The sequence below is a fragment of the Cupressus sempervirens genome, chromosome 6 (genome assembly GCF_028749045.1).
Source record: "Cupressus sempervirens isolate cs-2001-9-10 chromosome 6, ASM2874904v1, whole genome shotgun sequence".
Classification (NCBI taxonomy): Eukaryota; Viridiplantae; Streptophyta; class Pinopsida; order Cupressales; family Cupressaceae; genus Cupressus; species Cupressus sempervirens.
The window spans coordinates 352409458-352430177 of record NC_143123.1 but is presented as its reverse complement, the minus strand read 5'-3'; the positions used below and the strand labels follow the sequence as shown (position 1 = coordinate 352430177).

The 20720-nt window shown below is 31.7% G+C and overlaps 1 pseudogene; it reads left to right on the top strand.

The window, feature by feature from the left end:
• LOC149552574 (DNA (cytosine-5)-methyltransferase DRM2-like) overlaps positions 1–17544 on the top strand; it is a 198670-nt pseudogene extending 181126 nt beyond the window's left edge.
• Positions 17545–20720: the final 3176 nt, after the last annotated feature.

Genomic DNA, 20720 nt, shown 5'->3' with positions numbered 1-20720 from the left:
TATATATATACACATATATATACATATGTATATATATGTGTATATATATACATATGTATATACATATACATATATATATACATATATATGTATATATATACATATATATATGTATATATATGTGTATATACATATATATATGTATATATGTATATGTATATACATATGTATATATATATATGTATATATATATATATACATATATATATACATATATATATATACATATATATATACATATATATATACATATATATATACATATATATATGTATATACACATATATATATGTATATACACATATATATACATATATATATATGTATATATATACATATATATATATGTATATATATACATATATATATATATATACATATATATATATACATATATATATATATATACATACATACATACATACATACATACATACATACATACATACATATATATGGTGTGTGTATACAAGCTTCTGTAGACATCATTTAAGCACTGATATGCTACTTTGTTGTTCATCAACTTGTAGAAATACATTACAAAATCTAGCAAAACAAGGTTTTACAAGTTATAGTGGGCATAGATGAGGATGTTTACATGGTCCTTGTTGTCGAAAATGCACCAGGCAATACTGGACTGCCAACTGAAGGAGGAGTCCACACTTCATCATGAGCTAAAGAATAGAATATTGTTAGCAAAGAAATTTGCAATGGATAAAGATCAAATGGGATAGTAGCTAGAAATGTCTACAAAAAAAAAAGGTAAGTTTTATAATGTTGATCAAAACAAACAAAGTGTTACTTACACGAAGGTTGTGCGCAACAACCCTCACCATGTTCACCATGTGATATTGCAACTAGCACATATGTCTATACAAGAACACATAAAATTTGAGATCATGATCCATAAGATACTATAAAATATTAATATCTATTGAACTTCTATTACTACTTTAATCAAATTACTGCTTACCTTCAAAGATTGGATTGTATGGTCCAATTCTATTCTTAGTGCCTCTTTCTCCTCACTTTTTTCACCCTTGATGATAATGCTAACAAGTTCATTAGTGTATCTTTGCTTAATTTGTTGGGCGATGAACACAATTTCAGTACTAAGGGTGATGTCATGTAGATACGATGCCCATATTTCAGATCGCATATGATCAAGATCATTCTAACTTTTTCCTATCATTTGTGACATCAAATATTAGTATAATTTCATCAAAATGACTCCAAAGACATAAAGAAAAGAACATAATAATACAAAATTTGTTTCTATATTAACATTAAAATTTACAATAATTGATGTTTACATCTATTGAAGGTGTCTGAGATGGTGCATCCATATCACCTTGTGAAAAAAATTAGTAAGTCTTAAAAATCAACAACAAAATTAAAGTAATAGACTTACCAAAAAATAGATTAATAATAAAGTAGATTTTATATGTAATTCATTTTTCTTAAGTTAAAATTTTTGTGTAACTAATGTTTATATCTAAAAAACTATTTAACATGTTCTACTTAATGTTTATATGTGCACATATGGTTTGGAAAGAAAACTTTTGTCATACAAGACCCCATCATAGTTGACATTGATCCTACCTAGACATTTCATTGATCATCATGATCTTCATCCATGTCATAATCATCATCACCATCATCATACTTGTCATTTTGATCATTGTCATCACCACCACCATCTTCATCACCATCATCATCATGACCATCATTGCCATGATCATCACCATCTTCATCACCATGATCATGATCATCATCAGCATCATCATCATCATTATCACCATTATCGTCAGCATGAGCAAAATCATCACCATCTTCTTCTTCTTCATCACTGGGTAACTGTCGTTCCTAATAATCATTTACTTTCTCTTATGCTTCTTCAATATCTTTTTCTTCAATCATAGTATACTTTATCAACCTTCCTCTTGGGTCATGTCTAACAACAAATGACCAACCTGGTTTGTGTGGAACACCAAAGTAAAACACTTTCTCGCTTTGGCTTGGAAGAACATAGGGCTCATCTTCGACTAGCTCAAATGACCTTGTATTAATCATAGTAAATCCACTATCATGTTCAATAATAGTCCTATCAAGATCATTTTGATTCAGTCATAACCTAAACCATTTTGAATGAATTAAAGTTGCACTCAAGTATATCATCCAAAATGCCATAGTATTTATTTTTAGATTGTTGAGGATGTATGTTAGTTCTACATGAAATATTGGTGACCGTGAAGACAACACTAATCCCAAAATCACACATTTTCTTCATTTTGTCTAACTTTTTTGTGCAAAATTTATAGCCATGGTAGTACATAGCTTTGTAGTGTTTGATTTGCAATTATTCCAACATGTCAATAATCTTCTGATTGATCTATGAGTTGATATTAAACTTATGTCTCATGATTAGTAATCTTATGCATACCTTTGTAACTCTTAAGCCATATATTAGATCAAGTACCATTGGTGTAACGTTGGGATCTCCATTATGATGAGCTTCTTTAACCAATGATGCAACACCATCCCATGTTAATGAGCGACCATTTTTTTGAGACTGTTCAATCCATACTATCATCCAATCAAGATTGTTTGCAATATACAAGTATAGTGCATCCCACTCATGACCAACTATAAAGAAGACAATTACACTAGTTAGAAACTATATATATATATATATATATATATTGATGATGGATAAGAATTATTAAATTACAAAAAAAAAACTTATAATTACCTCTCACCCTCCTCAATCTAACTTTCCTGATTAGGTACTTCCCTTTGAATTTGTCATTAGAGTTGAGATCCCAAATGTGATCTACATGGATATCTACTGCAAACTTTGGAAGATATTCACTAATGTACACCATGGTCTGGTATATCATATATCCCTCTATCATAGAACCCTTAGGATGTGCTCTTTGTTGAACCAAGCCCTTCATAAATTTTAAGTGCTTTTTAACCATTCACATTGATCTAGCTTGTACAGGTCCACACAATTCAATGTCCTCAACTTGATGTATGAGGTAGTGTTCTTCAGCATTGAAAAATATTGGAGGTAAACACTTTTGCATTTCACACATAAGATGTGAAATTTTTCTTTTCCAATATTTTATATCTTTTTTTATCAATTTCTTTAGATGATAACCACCTAAAAAAGATTCAACATGCAAACACAGATGAACGAGATTTCAAATAAAATTATACAATAGATTTAAAATAAAAAGTTACAAATCTAAGAAAAAATAGTTCTAACCTCATGTATTTTCCAAGATCATATATAACTTGTTTAATACTATTGTCAAATAATTGTAGAAGGGATAGAGGTAGGACAAACTGCTATCATTTTAATATATTATTAAATAATGCAATTAGTAGTACATTCAATCTTACAAATATACTATAAATAGAGAACATGACTTACCTTGATGAAGGTATTCCAATCATGTGCTCTAAACCTTGGCCCAAAATCACCTTTCTTTGATAGAAGAGTGCTTATATTTGTAGCAAATCCTATTGGAAATTTTTCACTTTTTATGAATTCTTTTAATGTATCACTTTGTTGCTCCATTAATAACCAAGGAAGGGCACTTGTATTTATGCAGTCTCCATTGGTATTTGATTCAATAAAAGCTTTTAGTGCATGATTGGATTCATAAATGTCAGTACAAATTTTGGCAATTTTTTCTCTATCAACCCTTCCATCTAACATTTTTTATAGTGTCTCTATTACATTCTTTTCAATATACATAGCATCAAACAAATGTGTGATTGAGAGATCCTTGTAGTATGGTAACCTACTAAATTGAGTAAGATAACTTTTCATTCCTCTAGGAAGTTCATCATTGATGCCTTGACGGCCTTCACGAGCATCAATTATAGCATTAGTAAATATAAGACAATATCAAAATATAATTTTTAAATTTCAGACAACAAATTGGACATTACCTCGATGATTTAGTCGATCGTATTCCAACTTCCATAAATAAGGTGTCATTCTTTGTGGCCTTGATGATGTCTCTTCTTTTCCATTGAAAATATGTTTTTCAACAATTTGATACCTATGATTATTGTGGAGAAAGTGTCTAAACTCATCAAACACTTGCTTTCCTAAACTTCTTGAATAACGAGATTTCATCTTTGGACCACAAACTGGACATGCAAATTTTTCCTTTGTATGAAGACCTAAAAGATCATGTAAAATTATCATGCGCAAGTTAAGCATTTGATAGTAATATGTAAGCACTATAACAGACCAAAAATATGTGATCTTCACAATATAACATATCACAAAAATGAGTTAGCCCAGGGGCATCATGTATTGTCTATACAAGCATTGCATGGAATTGAAATTGTTGATGTCTTATCAGCCTAGAGATGTCATACATAGTGATTTCGTTCCATAACTTCAACAACTCATCAATTAGGGGCTCACTATACACGTTCATATCTTTAACTTGGTATTTACCTAGAAATTGAATGACATAAACATTACACAATTATTATGACCATTTTGATGCACTACTTATAAATTAATTTAGATAACTATAAAATGAAAAAATGCCTAGCACAATCATTGACAACATTACGTGCTCCTTTTTTATGGACATCCAAGGAGGAATGTTATTGTTAATAACAAAAATAGGCCACACTGAGTAAAAAAGTCTCATATCTCCATATGGATTGACACCGTCTGTCACCAATGAAAGCTTCAGATTATGAGGTTCTTCTTTAAAGTGTGACCATGTTTCTTCTATCTCTTTAAATGCAGAAGCATCAGTAGGCATTTGCATAATGTCATCCTGACTTCTATTGCATGCATGGTAATCCATAAATTGTACCAAGCTAGTGCACCTGAATAACCATTGAAGATGTGGAATAATGAGAATGTACCAAAGAACCTTGTGAGGAACTTTTTTTGTTATTTGATTTGACCAATATATACTAACATGACAATTAGGGCATTCTGTTACAAATTCATGTTGTTTATGATATAGAATGTGATCATTGGGACATGCATGTATTGTCTGATACTTCATTCCAATATGATCCATAATGTTAGATAATTCTCGATAAGAATGAGGAAAAATATTTGATGGTGGTAAGAAAAACTCACTAATCAACCTACAACAACAAATATGCATTGTTAATATAATGACTAGTAATTGTATGCTAACATTGAAGATGAAAAAAATGACATACCTTAGCATATGTGACATTGCTACATTGGATATACCATTCATAACCTTTAAGTTCACCAACAACACTATAGCCAAGAGTAGAGTTGTTTGGGAGCCTTCCTATAAGGGCTCATGTGCCTTCTCAAGTAAAGGTATATCAAGACCATCTTCATCATCATTATCAGATTTTCTAGTACCATCATTGTTAGCCTCTTCATCACCTACCCCAATACCATCTTCTTCAATCACGTCCTCTGGCACATTATCATCTTCTTCCATGGGAGTGTTATCCTTAGCTTGGATATTCACACCTCCATGTTCCTCCAGTAGGAAATCCACATTCACCTATGGATGAAAATTGTGGCCCCCTTCAACATGACCATGTTGCCTACAATGACTCTAGGCTATTGTGATTAGAATTCTTTGATTCTTTAAGCCCTTGCACTTTTTGCAAGGATAATAACATTTATCAAGTTTTCTTTAGAATTGAGCCCACAATGCAGCCATTGTCTCATTATTTTGTTCTGGGTTCATATTGTTAGGCATGGTCTTTCTTCATAGGAAAATATACCTGCAAATAAATTGGACATGTTGTAGTTAATGTTTATATCTGCACCTATGGAAATTGTTGATTAATGTTTTCAAATGTAACTAAAATGATCCTATAATTTCTAGAAGGCCTAGATGTTTGAAAAATGTAGATTTATAGATAATGTATCTTAGTTATTTGCAAAATGCCTCAAAGAGATGTCACAAGGTGAAAGTTACTTAGGTGCTAACATCAGCATGCCATGACTAATCCTAATAGCAATGACTAATGTGATTAATGCATGAACTAATGAAGATGACTAAAAGATCGAAACATATTAATGCAATCTCCAATCAAGAACATGTGAGCTCAAAAGATGGGTAAATTTCAAAAACTTGTGAGCCTAAGATCATTATAATTTCAGCCATGAAATAATTGCAATTGAAATTTTTTGAAAAATAAGCCTAAGTGGGTTGGTCTAAGGGTCAAAAGAAGAATTCAGATTTCACCTAATTACAAATCAATTAGCTTATGTAAGTTTGGCCTCATGGTGGTTGTAAAATTTTAAAAAACTTAATCCTTAGACCATTTGGGCCTACCATCAAGGGACATGAATTTAGGACTCAAATGTCTATAAAGGTTGGATGTTGAAATTCTTTGGAACATCCAAAACAATTCCATAAGCATATAAGAAGAGTAGATTCGTGAGTTTCACCCTGGAGGATGATTTTGGAAAAGAAATTAGAGATCAAGATATCTAAACTCAAATGGATTTAGTGTTAAACTTAGAGTTTATAAAGGAATATTATATTTGGAGGGTTCAAATGCTTGTATATCTGAGTTTAGAAATGCAAAATTTTGTTACAAGCAACAAGGTAAGTGTTGATAAATATTTTGTGGGATTCCATAAATGAGAAAGGAGCTGTTAGATATCTTATTTAAGGAGAAAATAGATTGGATAAATTTTGTGATTAAGTGTTCTAATTGAAATTCTCATTTTGTCTAGAAACAACAGAATGCAAATTGTATTTAAAGAATAGATATTATACTCATAGAAATCATCTAAGTAGGATGTCTTCATTGGATTTTGCTTCTTAGAATTTTGATTTTAGATGAAATATGAAACCTAAATGTTTGACAAGTGGTGTTGTCTTGCAGTTTAAAGATGTCAAGAGCTAAAGTTGGAATAATTTCAAGGCAAGAAAACAAGCTCCAATAATTCCTCTTTCGAATTGTAGCCAGAGTCCTAAGCATTCCAATCCAAATGATTGTGTATCAATAAGATTTAACACAAAATAATCATAAGAACATTAAGTAAGTTAAGCTGAAACATATAAGGAAATGAATACATGTTCCTACAATTGAATAAAGATTATCCAAGATTCACTAGTTAAGGGTCAATCAAGACTAAAATATAGATGAGCATAAACTTTGAACATGAAGGAGAAGATCTTCTACTTGATTTTTACCATTACAACACAATAATGTTTTGTCATAGGAAAATGATTCTTATTTTGATCCACATTGCATTTTTTTGTTGTTTTCATTGTATTTGTTCTTTAAATTCTATTTCTAGAGACTATCCATAATTGTCCTAGATCACCATAGACTAGGTCTTGTACAAATCTATATTCTTCATTTCTGACTAGTCATATGTTTGCTCCGTAGGGTGTAGTTTAATGTATACGAGAATACATAGGAAATGTAATAGATAGCAATGTCAGAGAACTCACAAATGCTTCTTTATTAATTCCATCAAGTGTTTGAAACATATGACACCAAAATGCAGGACAATAATTACCACAATGTCATCATTATAGTGATATCTTTGGGATGAAAGTACATGACATATATAAGTGTCAAAGTGGTGCAAGCTCTGGTTATTTTGATATTTTGATATCCCTTGAAGAAAAATTAATTCCTAGTTCTTTTTACCTAGAATTCCACTAGAAAAATTATATCATTGAGTACAAAGCCCTAATCATGTGGGTACATGTCATGATTCCTATAGAGATTAAAAGTCTTCATATACATAGAAACTGTATGTTGATAGTGAATCCAATAACAACTTAAGGGGAATCAATCTAGGTTGTCTCAATATATAGAATTACCATTGATTTCAATCAATTATATTACTACACCATAGATAGTATTTCAAAGAGAGAAAATTGGTATGCAGATGTAAAGGCTAGTGTAGCCTCTTTGGTCTGACCCGAAATCATCACCAATGCATATCAATTTGTGCTACAAGTGTGGAGATCTCATGTAGTATCAGAATTTCCAAGCCTTGGTGATCTCATTTGTGTATATGTAGACTCAAAAGAATGATTTTTTGGCATCTATGGGTATTTGAAGAGAAAAAATTCCCTGATAGAGTTGATGAAAATGCTTATATTAGGATAAGCGAACTCTTTGGTTTCTATTTTGTCTTGTCAAATGTCTTGTATTAGAGATCCTATAATGGTCTCCTCCAATGATACTTAACTAAGGGTGAGATACCACTCATTTTTTGAGAGGCTCATTCAAGCCCCACTAGAGGACATATAGGTGGTAAGGCCCTAGTTCAAAAGGTAATTCATGTGCAATACTATTAGAAAATGATGGAGAAATATTCCTTTTCATTTATCAAGAGTACTCACAATGCCAACAATGTAGAAATTTGATTTAAGCTCTTAGATAGGCTCACTAAGCTCAAAACTCTCCATGGCCCTTCTAGACATGGGGTTTAGATATAATTGGAAAAATATCTCTGTCACTATTTAAAGGCCATATTTTTATCATCATGACCTCATAGTATTTTAGTAAGTGGGTGGAAGGGGGCCCATTAAGGTCTACCATCACTAAAATTATCTATCAATTCTTACTAGACAATATCAATTCTAACCTTGTACAATTTACATTGTTTTATGAGCCCTTGCCTTAGTATGTAGTATCTTGGCTCTTATCAAAGCCCATATGTGGTATGTGGTAACCATATTTTTGCTTTCCATATTTTGACCAATAAGGAGAATATTATAATCAATAACTAAAGGCTGATTGATTATTGAATGGATGCAAATCTAACAAGGAAAAGGTGCATCTAGAAATGATCATGAAGGGATACAGTCTTCATTATTAAAAAATGTTATACTAACTGATCTTATTGTTAGAAGACTTGTAACAGAAAGGGGTGATTAGCAAAGGAAATGAAGGGACATGAGACATGTCCTATATAATGGCACTCCTCACTCAAGGATGCATATATAAGAAAGCTTTTCCATTGATCATTCAAAAATACAACACAAATTAGATGAAACACAAAACAATTTAACATAGATGTCTTATATTCATTTAAAAAGGTTCTTCTAAATCTATTTCTTATTTCAGTCATTTATTCTTAGCTAAAAGAAATAAATATTTCTAAGTTTTGAATCTACATGAACAGTGCACAACTTTTATTCAACAGAGGTATGAAGAATACTTGTAATAGATAGTCATTGTTAGTATGCTCTAGAATACTGCCAACTAGCTTGTTCTCATATGTTTTGATTATCTCCAAGTAACGAGCACACTTTTCCACAATGCAATCTCCAAACAAAAATCCTAATTAAAGACAAAAAAATTCTCCCATTTAAAAGAAAAAAATTGCAAAAGTTATTTACAACAGGAAAAAGGGGCAATATATCCTCAAAAGGTGTGATTAAAAAAAGCACACATAATGAAATCGGTAACATAGATAAATTGCAGTGAGATATTTCCTCAAGTGGCATGTGCAAAAAATCAAACATTAAATCAATAGAATATTTATATTTTCTACAAGAATATCAGTAATAAGCTTATTTACATGTAAATCAACTTTAACTATCTCCAATTCATACATAACATCTTGGTGTTGATATCTAACCAACACATTATTGAAAATAAGTCCAAATAAATGGTTTTTATTGGATTATAGTAGCATAGAGAATGCAGAGGTGTCCTCACAAGGAATTCACTTTGTTTTAGCATATGTAAAAAGAAGGCCTCTAGCTTGATCGATTTACATCTGTCAGTGTACTTATAGCCTATACACAAATTTGGAACTCTAAAATAGGCTATGGATATCCATTAAAGCAAAGACATCTTGTGAGATGTTGTACTTGCAACTGCCCTCATATGGGGAAGAGTGGATAAGGCATTTGAACTATTTAATAGAATGCCTACCCAAAATGTGGTTCTATGAAATGTTATGATTTTAAGCTATGCACAGAATAGGTTTCATGAGAAAGCTTTAAACAATGAAATGCAATAAGAAGGTGTAAAGATAGACTTGGTGACTTTTGCCAAAATCTTTCATGCCTAAGCAAATTCAAAGATTTGAAATTGGGTACGAAAATCCATCAAAGCATGAAGAATACAAAGATGTTGTCAAATATTGTACTTATAACTACTCGTGTAGACATATATATAAAATTTGGAAGCATAGAAAAGGCACGTGAGCTATTTGATAGAATGCTAGATGCATTCTTGTCGACTACAGTGTTTCCAGATTATGAACAAAATGGATTTATTGAAAAGACTTTAGAAACATTCAAGGAAATTTTGATTGTATGGATATATTTACTTGGTTCTTGTAGATTTAAAATGAATGTAGGCTTAGGAGTATTCACAGTGAATCTACTTTTTAACCCAATTCTTAAAACATATTGAAGCAGATTGCAAGCTCTACCCATGAAAGAAATTGACCAAGAAAAGCTTCTAGCCTAGATTATTGGTGAATTTATTAATATATAACATGGAAATATAATCAAATGTTGAAGACATGACACATCAGTAATCTTTTAAGGCTATCAATGTTGCTTGGGCTTCAAATCCTTTTGATATGTTAGCAGCAGGTAGAGGAAGGGGGTGAGGTCAACTAGATTTGCTATCCCTTTTTCATAAGAAAAGCATAAATGCTCAAAGAAAATTAAAGTTAGGGTAGAGGATACTATAAAAACAAATCACAACATTTAATAATATTACCAAATCAACTATTGATCGTGGATCCCAATTCTTCCATGACCCATTAGCTAAGGTGGTAAAAGTACATGTGGGTTAAGATCCAACCCACAATCAACATCTTCCATGAAAGAAAAGGTAACATCAGAGGAAGTAGTAGATTTGATGATCACATGAAACAAAATCTGGCAGCACCCTTGTGAAAATTGTACAGCTTAAACTTTGTCCAAAATAGTATAGAATTTGCATAGCCCTTGCCATACAAACAATATATAATACATGTATGACCATAATTAAAAGAAAGAAACTGGGTGTCAAATTGAATCAATAATACATCCTTACAAATATTTCCATCAAAAATTTAGCCCCATTAAATCTTCAACATGTTGCATTCATTCAAAACTGATTTCTTGCTCCCCTTACAAAACTTAAAGAAATAAAGCTTATCTCCTAAATATTGTTATAATATTTGAAGTGAATATATATTTGATCTATCATATTCAATGATTTCACAAGTAATTATGAACTAACCTATTCTTTAGGAATTTTTTTTTTAACAACTTGAACAAAGACATTCAAATACTTAACTATATGTAAATATAGCACTAACCTACCAATGCCAAACATCCAAACCACAAACCTATAACAAAAAAAGTCAAAGGTTGGAAGATTAAGTCACAAACTTGTTTTAGGCACTTTAACCATTCATTCTTTGTTTTCTAAAGTCCTTCATGTTTTTAAATTGGGTGGTACAAGGAGGCTCTTGTCAGGTGAATCCAAAAACCATGAGGGTAGAACATCTGACAGTAATCCATTCCATGAAATTTTGAATTGAAGATATCAATTTATCAATATGAACCAAGATATCAATATTCTTGTAGTTCAAAGACTTAATTTCCATTTTACTAATACTTGTGATGTTTCCTCATAAATTTTTACCACTGTCATTTATTGGATACATGGCGGGGTTGTGGCTATTCCATCTAGTATATCCTCTGCAAAAAAAATATAGGATTGTAAATAGCAAACATCAATCTAACTATCAGTCATTCTAGTAGAGTGCCGAATATTGTTGCTATAAAAAATGTCATTTCTTGATCACATCGAAAACCCCTGCATGTGAAACCCTTGTGAAAACATTGAAAACCGATGTGCGTGAAACACAAAGTGAAAGTAAGGAATGTTTTTTTAAAATTATGTATAAGCCTCATGTTGGTCAAAATTTTGACCAACACAGGGCTTATACATAAAAAAAGAATTTTTTTCTTGACATTCTGACCAACCTAAACTTATTTAGTTAACGGTCAAAAATTTTGGTAGAAAAATGAGGTTAAATGTAGTAGTGTGGAGAATCCATTTCATGTAAATGAGCTATTGAGTCTCATATATATAACACTTTTTGACTCCTTATTAATCAAAAAAGGAACCTAAGTGTATGTGTCTTGCATTGTAGATGATTTTTCTCAAAAGTCTAACTCTTAATTGTGTCTATGAATGTCTAATGTGTATGTGTTTTATCATTGTTACTTTTGTGGATTAGTGATCCATGATTCATAAAGCTCTATTTTAGTTATAAGAGGATATATGTTGAGCATGAGACTCTTCATTACTTTTATTTCCTCTATTGCTTTTTTCCTCCTTTTGTTTACAATAAGGCTTATGCTGGAATAGGTGAAGAACTAGCCTTGTAATCATGGATATTAACTCACAAACCTATCATGCATTTGCATGGCTTTCCATGATTGGTAGTTAAGTAAGATGGATTTATTCTAAACAAATATTTAGACCCACAAGTCAACCTTTGATCCATTGGTAACAACCTCATTGATCTTGGTTTACCACATATAATTTCAAAATCCAGAATATTAAAATGTAATTGAATGACACAACCATTGTACAATTGTCAAACTCTTGTATATGATGACACATAGAATAAGCCACTCCTTTTTCTGTCATCAAGCCTATGTTAGTGAAATGATGGCTTTGACAAAAATGCATTGCTAGATTTTATTTCCATTTTACATTTATCTACCATCAAAAGAAAGTTTCTGGAAATGAGAAGTTGTTGCTTCTAGCATGTATCTTGCATTGACAACAAGTAGTCGTAGGTCACTGAGACACCACCACATAATTGGTCCCACATCAGTGGCCTTTCCTACTAAGAAATTACATTGTAGTTGTTGTGTGATTAATGTTAGTTTTTGAAGGAAGATGATCCAACCATAATAGTGGGAATTCATCTGCAAATTACTGGTTTATCATAAATTCCTGTGCATAGTTGACATTATATAAGAAGTAAAATGCTCATCCAATTTTTGTGAGATATGAAAAATATGAAATACAAATTATTGCATATCAATAAATTACAAGGGTAAAAAAATATAGAAACTCCCATCGCTTGTATTTAAGAAAAGACCTTTGAATTTTTAGACATAATCTTCCCTCAATTGTTTTACTATGTGAGAGTTATATATATCGACAGTTTGGTCATACTATATGATGTAAACTACTCAAACACTTGCCTAGACACATTCACAATTCCTCTAGATTTGACATTATTTTGTGTCAACAGGTGGAAATTTCTTTTCAATATATAAAAACACATAAATGTCGATGAAACATGCATGAAACATTAAAATTTGGAAGAACTAACTGAAAGAAGCAGATTCAACTAATGGAATTAGATAAGTAGTCTGGTTTAGGCAGGAGATGTTTTCTATTTCCTCTTCCCGACAGGACAAAGATGCCTCAAATCGTTGATGAAAAACATGTAGTGTTTAGATGGCTATTTTTAGATGATAATAGAATGCATTGAAAGAATGTGTACATGTTGCCTTATCTATTGAAAAGAGAATGTACATGTCTACTTTAGGAGGCCAATTTAGACCATTTACTTCAAAGCATTATTTATACACAACTAACTATTTTTCCTCTTGTTGATTTCGTGCACAATTGAATATTTTCTAACTTCTTAGGCTATAGAACTTTTAACCACAAAAAAATTGATTTTTCAATTTAAGGCTATAAACTAGTTTACATCAATGTTGCTTGCTTATAATGCATATTTTAGTCAAAGCATGTGCACCAAACTTTCATTCAAAACTTTAAATCACTTGATATGTAGATCTCAATTTTAATTCATTGTATCCTAATTACAATAATTTTGGCTACTGCATAGGTCCATGCAAAAGAAGATGCTTTTTCTTGTTTTGTAGACTTGCTGAGTAATTTTTTGGACCATTTTTCCCAGAAACTAGACAACATTTCTGTAGGCATCTGTTCTACAATGGTACAAATGATAGAACTTTTGAAGATACATGATGAAATGTTGTTAACTAATTGCAAAACATCTAAAAGTTCTTCTCTTGTATATTTGCTTTGCTAAACTCTTCCTAATAATTTGAGTCCCTTGATTACTTTAATCACATTTACCCAATTATCTCTTGTCATGTCATAGAATTAAAAAATATTATATTTTATAACATAGAATTCCTCAAAAAGTACCATCCCAAGGGTAGGATAATGAAAGTTATTCTACTAAGAGAAAGTATTCTTCTCTCTTGTATATTTATCCATGCAATACATCCTAAATATGCCAAAGCTTGGTAAATTCTATCTATATGACCATTGGTCTCAAGGTGATGAGGAGATCTATATTTCAAATTGATCCCTAATTCTATTTGTAGATAATCCAAAAAATTGACATCATTATTGTGTTTTATCAAGTATAAAAAAATTTAGGTACATTATTATATCTGAATATCTTAGAAAAACCTTTTTCTGAAATACGAAAATCATCAATCATTTTCTAAAATAAATTGGGTAACTTTTGTAAAATTGTTAAAAAGTCCATAGTTTTGAGACTTGAACAAAATTGTGATTGACGTAGGGTAGGCTTTGTATAATATCCTAGTCAAAACAAAACATAATTTTAATTCATTCAAAAATAGAGAAACTTAGGGCAAAAAAAACTAAAAAGGTACTTTGCATAATGTATTCCATATTAAATCAATTTCAAATAAACATAAAATTTAATCAATTACATCCACCATACAAAAATGCATACAAGAAGGGATAAAATTAAAATAAGATATTGAAAGTTGATATAAAAGAAAAGTTTGTTATGCATCAAATTGTTTTCTTGTATACAAAATTGGAATTAGAAATCTATTGCCCCAAAATCAACAAGAAAGGTACAAAATTGAGAAGAACCAATCCTCCAAAAATTGGTTCAAAGATGTTGGATCCTGCAATTTTTTACATATGTCAGAAAAGTAGCTGCAACCATCCTATTCATAAAAGAGGTAGCAACAAGATCATCTTCAATAACTTGTTCGTCTCTAGTTGTACAAGCTCACTCCTCCCCGAATCACTCCATCACTACTTAATGAACAACTTGAGTCAACTCATCTATGGTTATCCTCCATAAATATAAGGTCGCCATCCTCAATAATCAACTCAAATGCAAAACATTTTTCAAATCAATATCTGTTATCATCTACAAGCTATGCTTGTGCTAATTAGCTCTCAAACTATTTTTAATCCAAATCATACTATTTGAATTTTCAGTCAAATGAATGTGGAGTTTTATATTTAGAAATCAAAATAGGAAGATAAAAGAAACAATCAGGCTATAAAGAGGTAGAAATTTTACTATATAAACCTCAAGATTGGGACAACTAATTGGAAAAGGTAATCACACATTTTTTCAAGCTTCTTTAGATTACTTAAAACAATTACACATCTAAGAAATTTAAACAATGTGTTTTCTATCTTTCAAGTATTCTCAAGTTTTGAATACTTTTTCCACACAAGTTAGGTAGTCATCATAGTCTGCCTAGCATGGTGTTTATGTTGTTCTCTCACTTTCTCTATACTATGCTTCATAATTTCTTATGTAGCTATCTTGAATCCTGTAATACAATCTACTCATGATCCAATTCACTATGGGATGCCTTTGATTCCTCACATTATCCAATTCAACTTGCTCATGTCCTTAAATAGATGTTGGAAGATTCTCTCAATGCATAAGAATTTATAACTACATTTGGAAGAGAAAACATCTAACAGTTGACATCAAATTTCATTTGTCATCAACAAAATACCCCTTCATGAAAACCTACAGCTTCATTATCATTTGGATGGTTTCAAAACTGCCTTGGCCATTATAGCCTACCCTGACAGGATCTGACAATTTCAAAGTACCACTTGATATTTACAAATTATCCTTTTAGTAATTTCCTCCATCTTCCATAAACCAAACTTTTAGATATAGACTTAAATGAAGTGCTCTTTTTTGGAATTGCATAACATTTTGAAAAGAATAGGAATAAGTAGAAGTATTCAAATTTGAGTGCCATCAAAGCACTAAGTTTGGTCCTACAAGACAATTGCATCTACAAGGCCAAAACTATGTCCATCCACACCAAACAACCATTGAAATCATAGAATATTTGAGCAAAAACAACAATGACAACTACTTGAAAAATCACTATGAAGCCCTTTTCTTTGCTAAAAGTGGATTCCCCATCTTATGTTATCCAAAGCTTCCCTTCTTCATTCTGTGAATGCTCTAGTTCTCTCACGTTGCTACATACAATTGCTACCAAATTTTATTCTTTTCTATACACACAACAAGTGGAACAAATGACATTTTACAATGTTATTATTGCAATGTAAACATATGCATGCTTACAACTGCTTTTAAATGTTTGTACAATTATCCATGCTATTAATTTTGTTAGTTTTGCTAGAATCCATGTTCCCTAATGCAATCAAGTAACCTCACTTATCCTCCATCCTCTAAGATCATACATGTTCTTCAATAGTATTACATCTATTTTTCATTGTGGTTAATTTAATTATAAGCATATAATAATGCTTTCATCCACAGGGAAAGAAGAAACAAGATGGAGAGGCATGCAGGAGAAAATTTTGTAAAAGAAAGAAGGAAGATATTATCATAAGTAGCTTGGAAACTGAATCCCCTTTACTCCATAAGAGGTTAATGGGCTTTGGGGTTCTTGGCTATCCTACAAAAGGCCATTCCAAGAAATTGAAGGAGTTTATGCAAAGGCCTCCATTCTTCTATTTTGAAAATGTTGCTATTGCACCAAAGGATGTTTGGAAGACTATATCTTGGCATTTTGATGGTATAGAGGTAGAGTTTGTCGACTCCAAATACTTTTCAGCTTCAAAGAGACCAAGAGGCTATATACACAACCTTCCAATAGAAGGTAGATTTCATCTATTGCCTCTGCCTCCTATGACTATTCATGAAGCATTTCCTCAAACAAAGAAGTATTGGTCTTCCTAGGATCATAGGGAAAAATTGAATTGCATATGTGGCTCACAAGCTAGTGATGTACAATGCCAAGAACTCAAGTCAATAGTTAAAAGATCTCATGATAAACCATCTTTGATGAGCAAGCATACATACTTCACATGTGCAAGAAGAACAACTTGATATGGGTGGGGCCAAATTAGATGGCCCCTTTAGAGCCTCACAAGATAGAGCTCATACTGGGATTTGAAAAAGATCACACCCAGGGAGTGTCATCTATGATAGAATGCCTTCAGTGTGTGGGAAATGCATTCCAAATTGACATAGTAGAATACCATTTCTCTCCACTAAAAGCATATTATCTTAGTGAAATCAAAGTCCTCTCTTTTTTCTCTGGTATAGGTGGAGCAGAGGTTGCTCTCCATCGATTAGGGATAAACTTAAAATGTGTTGTATCTATCAAACTATGCCCAAAAAAAAGGCTTACACTTAGTTCTTGGTGGCAGAAAACACAACAAATAGGCACATTGATTTAGAAGGAAGATGTGCAAGAATTTACCAAAGCTTACCCTAAATGACGTAGCTTGTGTTACTATGGTTTAGCTAACATGCCCAACAAATTGGCTTTTGAAACCAAAAAAAATGCATAGCTAAAAATTAACAAGATTTATAAACCAAGAAAAATGTTTAAATAAATGGCAATGAATGTGGAATACAGTGCAAGAATAAGATTTTTTAATCAAATGTCAATCTATAAATCAAAACTTCAACTCACCTTTCTAACACTGGGAAGGAGGCTCTTCAACGTTGCCAGGTGTGAATTAATCCTTTTACACCACCTTCTTTCAGCTTCATTATGACTCTTTGATGCTACAAGAGCCTTCACTTTTGAAATTTCTTTTAATGTCAACTTTGAAGCATTCACGACCTCTCCTTTGCTACAATCAAGCACTGAAGAACCCAAGCATTTAAACCCTGTTGGCGCTAAAGCTATAAAACCCTTTTGACATGTACTCTTAGCCACAAAATGCAGTGTAGGAAATGATTAAGTGCACAAGATATCTTCCTGCAGTTGCATAAAAATGAAATTAGGGGGGAGAACAAAGCTTTATTTTATTTTGACATAGTGTATAAGCCTATGTTGGTCAAAATTTTGACCAACATGGGCTTGTATTTTTTTTAAAAAATATGTTGCCTTGCATATTTTGACCAATTCAACCCCATTTTATTAAATGGTCAAAAAATTTGGTCTAAAAATGGGGTCAACTGTACTATTGATAAACCATGCTCTAGGTGCTTGCTTCAAATCAAAGAATACTTTATGCAATTTGTAAACCATATTCTTGTTATTGTCATCAACAAATCCCTCTGGTTGTTCTATGTAGACTTCCTCTTCTAGTATACCATTCAAAAAGGTAGATTTTACATCCATTTGGTAGACTTTGAAACCTTTGTAGGTAGCATATACAAGTAGTGTTCTCACTCCTTCCATCCTTGCAACAAGGGTAAATGTTTCCCCACAATCCAGTCCTTCTTCTTGTGCATAACCTTTGTAGACTAGTTTGGCCTTATTTCTTGTAATCTCACCATCCTTATCTAGCTTGTTTCTAAATATCCATTTGGTACCAATCACATTTTTATTGGCTGGTCTTGGAACTAAGGTCCATAGCTTTATACCAATTATCATCTTGTTGTGCATCTTTCATTATTTTAGGCTCAGTCTTCCTTAGTAGACATGATTCATTTCTTAGTCTATTCCTTGTCATTGTTCTAGCTTCCTTGTCTCTAATACTTTTCTTAGTATGGTGATGTCTTCTCACATACTTGGATAGTCTTGGTTCTATCCTTCTTTCCATGTTTGATCTTTCAGTTTCAGAGTCACTGTGCATATTTCTATCTGATATTTCATCATCTCTTTCATGTGTGCTAATTCCTAAATTAGAATGTGCATTATCTTCATTTTGCAACTCGGCTTCTAAATGCAACTCGACTAATACTGAAATTTGTTGTTGATTTCTAACTTGATTTGTAGATTCATCTTTGGTATGTATTGCTTCATAGAAGTATACAAAGAATTTTTATTCTTCTAGCTTCTTAGTTGCATCAACCTATGCTTTTGAATGCTTATCAAAATTTATATTTGCACTCTCCAAAATCTTGTTAGTGTTAGTATTCATACACTCACATGCTTTACTTCTAGTGGAGTATCCAAAGAATATGCCTTCATCACTCTTTGAATCAAACTTTCCATTTCTAGTATCTTTAAGAATATAGCATTTACAACCAAACACTTTGAAATGTTTTACATTGGGTGAGTGACCATACCATAATTCAAAAGGTGTTACATTCATACCATTATTGACTTGTACTCAATTCAAGGTGTAGAAAGCTATACTTATAGCTTGTCTCCAATATTTTAGTGCAACATTCTTTTCCATCATTAATAAGCTAGCACAGTCTATCACTGATCTATTCCTCCTCTCTGTAATGCCATTCTGAGGTGGAGTTCTTGGTGCTGATGTTTGTCTTTTAATTCCTTTGTCATTGCAAAATGTCTCAAAGTCTTTCGATGTAAACTCTCCTCCTCTGTCTAATCTTAGGCACTTCAAACTCTTTCCTATTTATTTCTCAACCCTGGCCAAATACAACTTAAACATTTGAAATGCATCAAATTTTTGTTTTAAGAACATGGTAGTCATCATCCTAGAGTATCCATCCACAAAAAACATTATGTATATGTCTCCTTAATAGCTTTGCACTTCTATTGGTCCACATAAATTAGTATGCACTAACTCTAGTACTTCTTTGGAAGTGTAGGTTTTTCTTTTGAAACTTGATTTAGTCATCTTTCCTAGTAGACATTGTTTGCACATTATATTTTTAGGCTTCTTTAGCTTAGGAAAACCTTTGGCTTTCTTCGTTTTGCTAATGCTAATCAAATTATCAAGGTTGAAATGACATAGTCTTTTATGCCATAACCTTACATCATCAAGTTTAACAATAAGACAGGTTGCATCTTTCATATCTAGGTAAAACAAATTACTCCTAGTTTGTTCTCCTTTTCTTATTAGATTTCCACCAGTCATAGATTTTGGCACTTTTGTTTCCAAATTCTACTTTGCATCCTACATTGCCTAATTGTGACACACTCAGTAGATTGTATTTCAATCCTTCAACATAGTATGCATTATCAAATTAAATTTTCTCTATAAGTTTAATAGAACCTTTTTCTTTGATTTGAAATGGAGCATCATTTCCAAATCTAACACTATTTCCATTGTATTGAGTAAAGGTAACAAACTTACTTTTGTCTCTTGTTATGTGATGTGGGCATCCAATGTCTATGATCCATTTATCAATTTTGTTCACACAGATTACCAGTGCTATTGCCTAATCTTCATCTGACTCATCCTTCATGGCCACATAGACTATCTCATCATAATTTTCATTAGAATTTTCTTCTTCAACAATATATTACTTTTTGCCTTTGTCTTTGTAATCTCTGCTATCATCTTCTCTTCTGTTCTTGTTCTTGTTGCCTTCTCTATAATTCTTCTTCTATGTGCATCTTGTTGCAATATTTCCTACTTCATTGTAATTAAAACAAATGATAGGAAGCTTACCTTTGAATTTACCTTTCCCTCTATGAAATCTTCTGGCCAACAATGCTTCTAATTGTTCCACATCTTCTTCATCTGTGTTGCTATCACTGGATGCATATTTTAGCTTTTTCTTCTTCTTCTTTGATTTCACC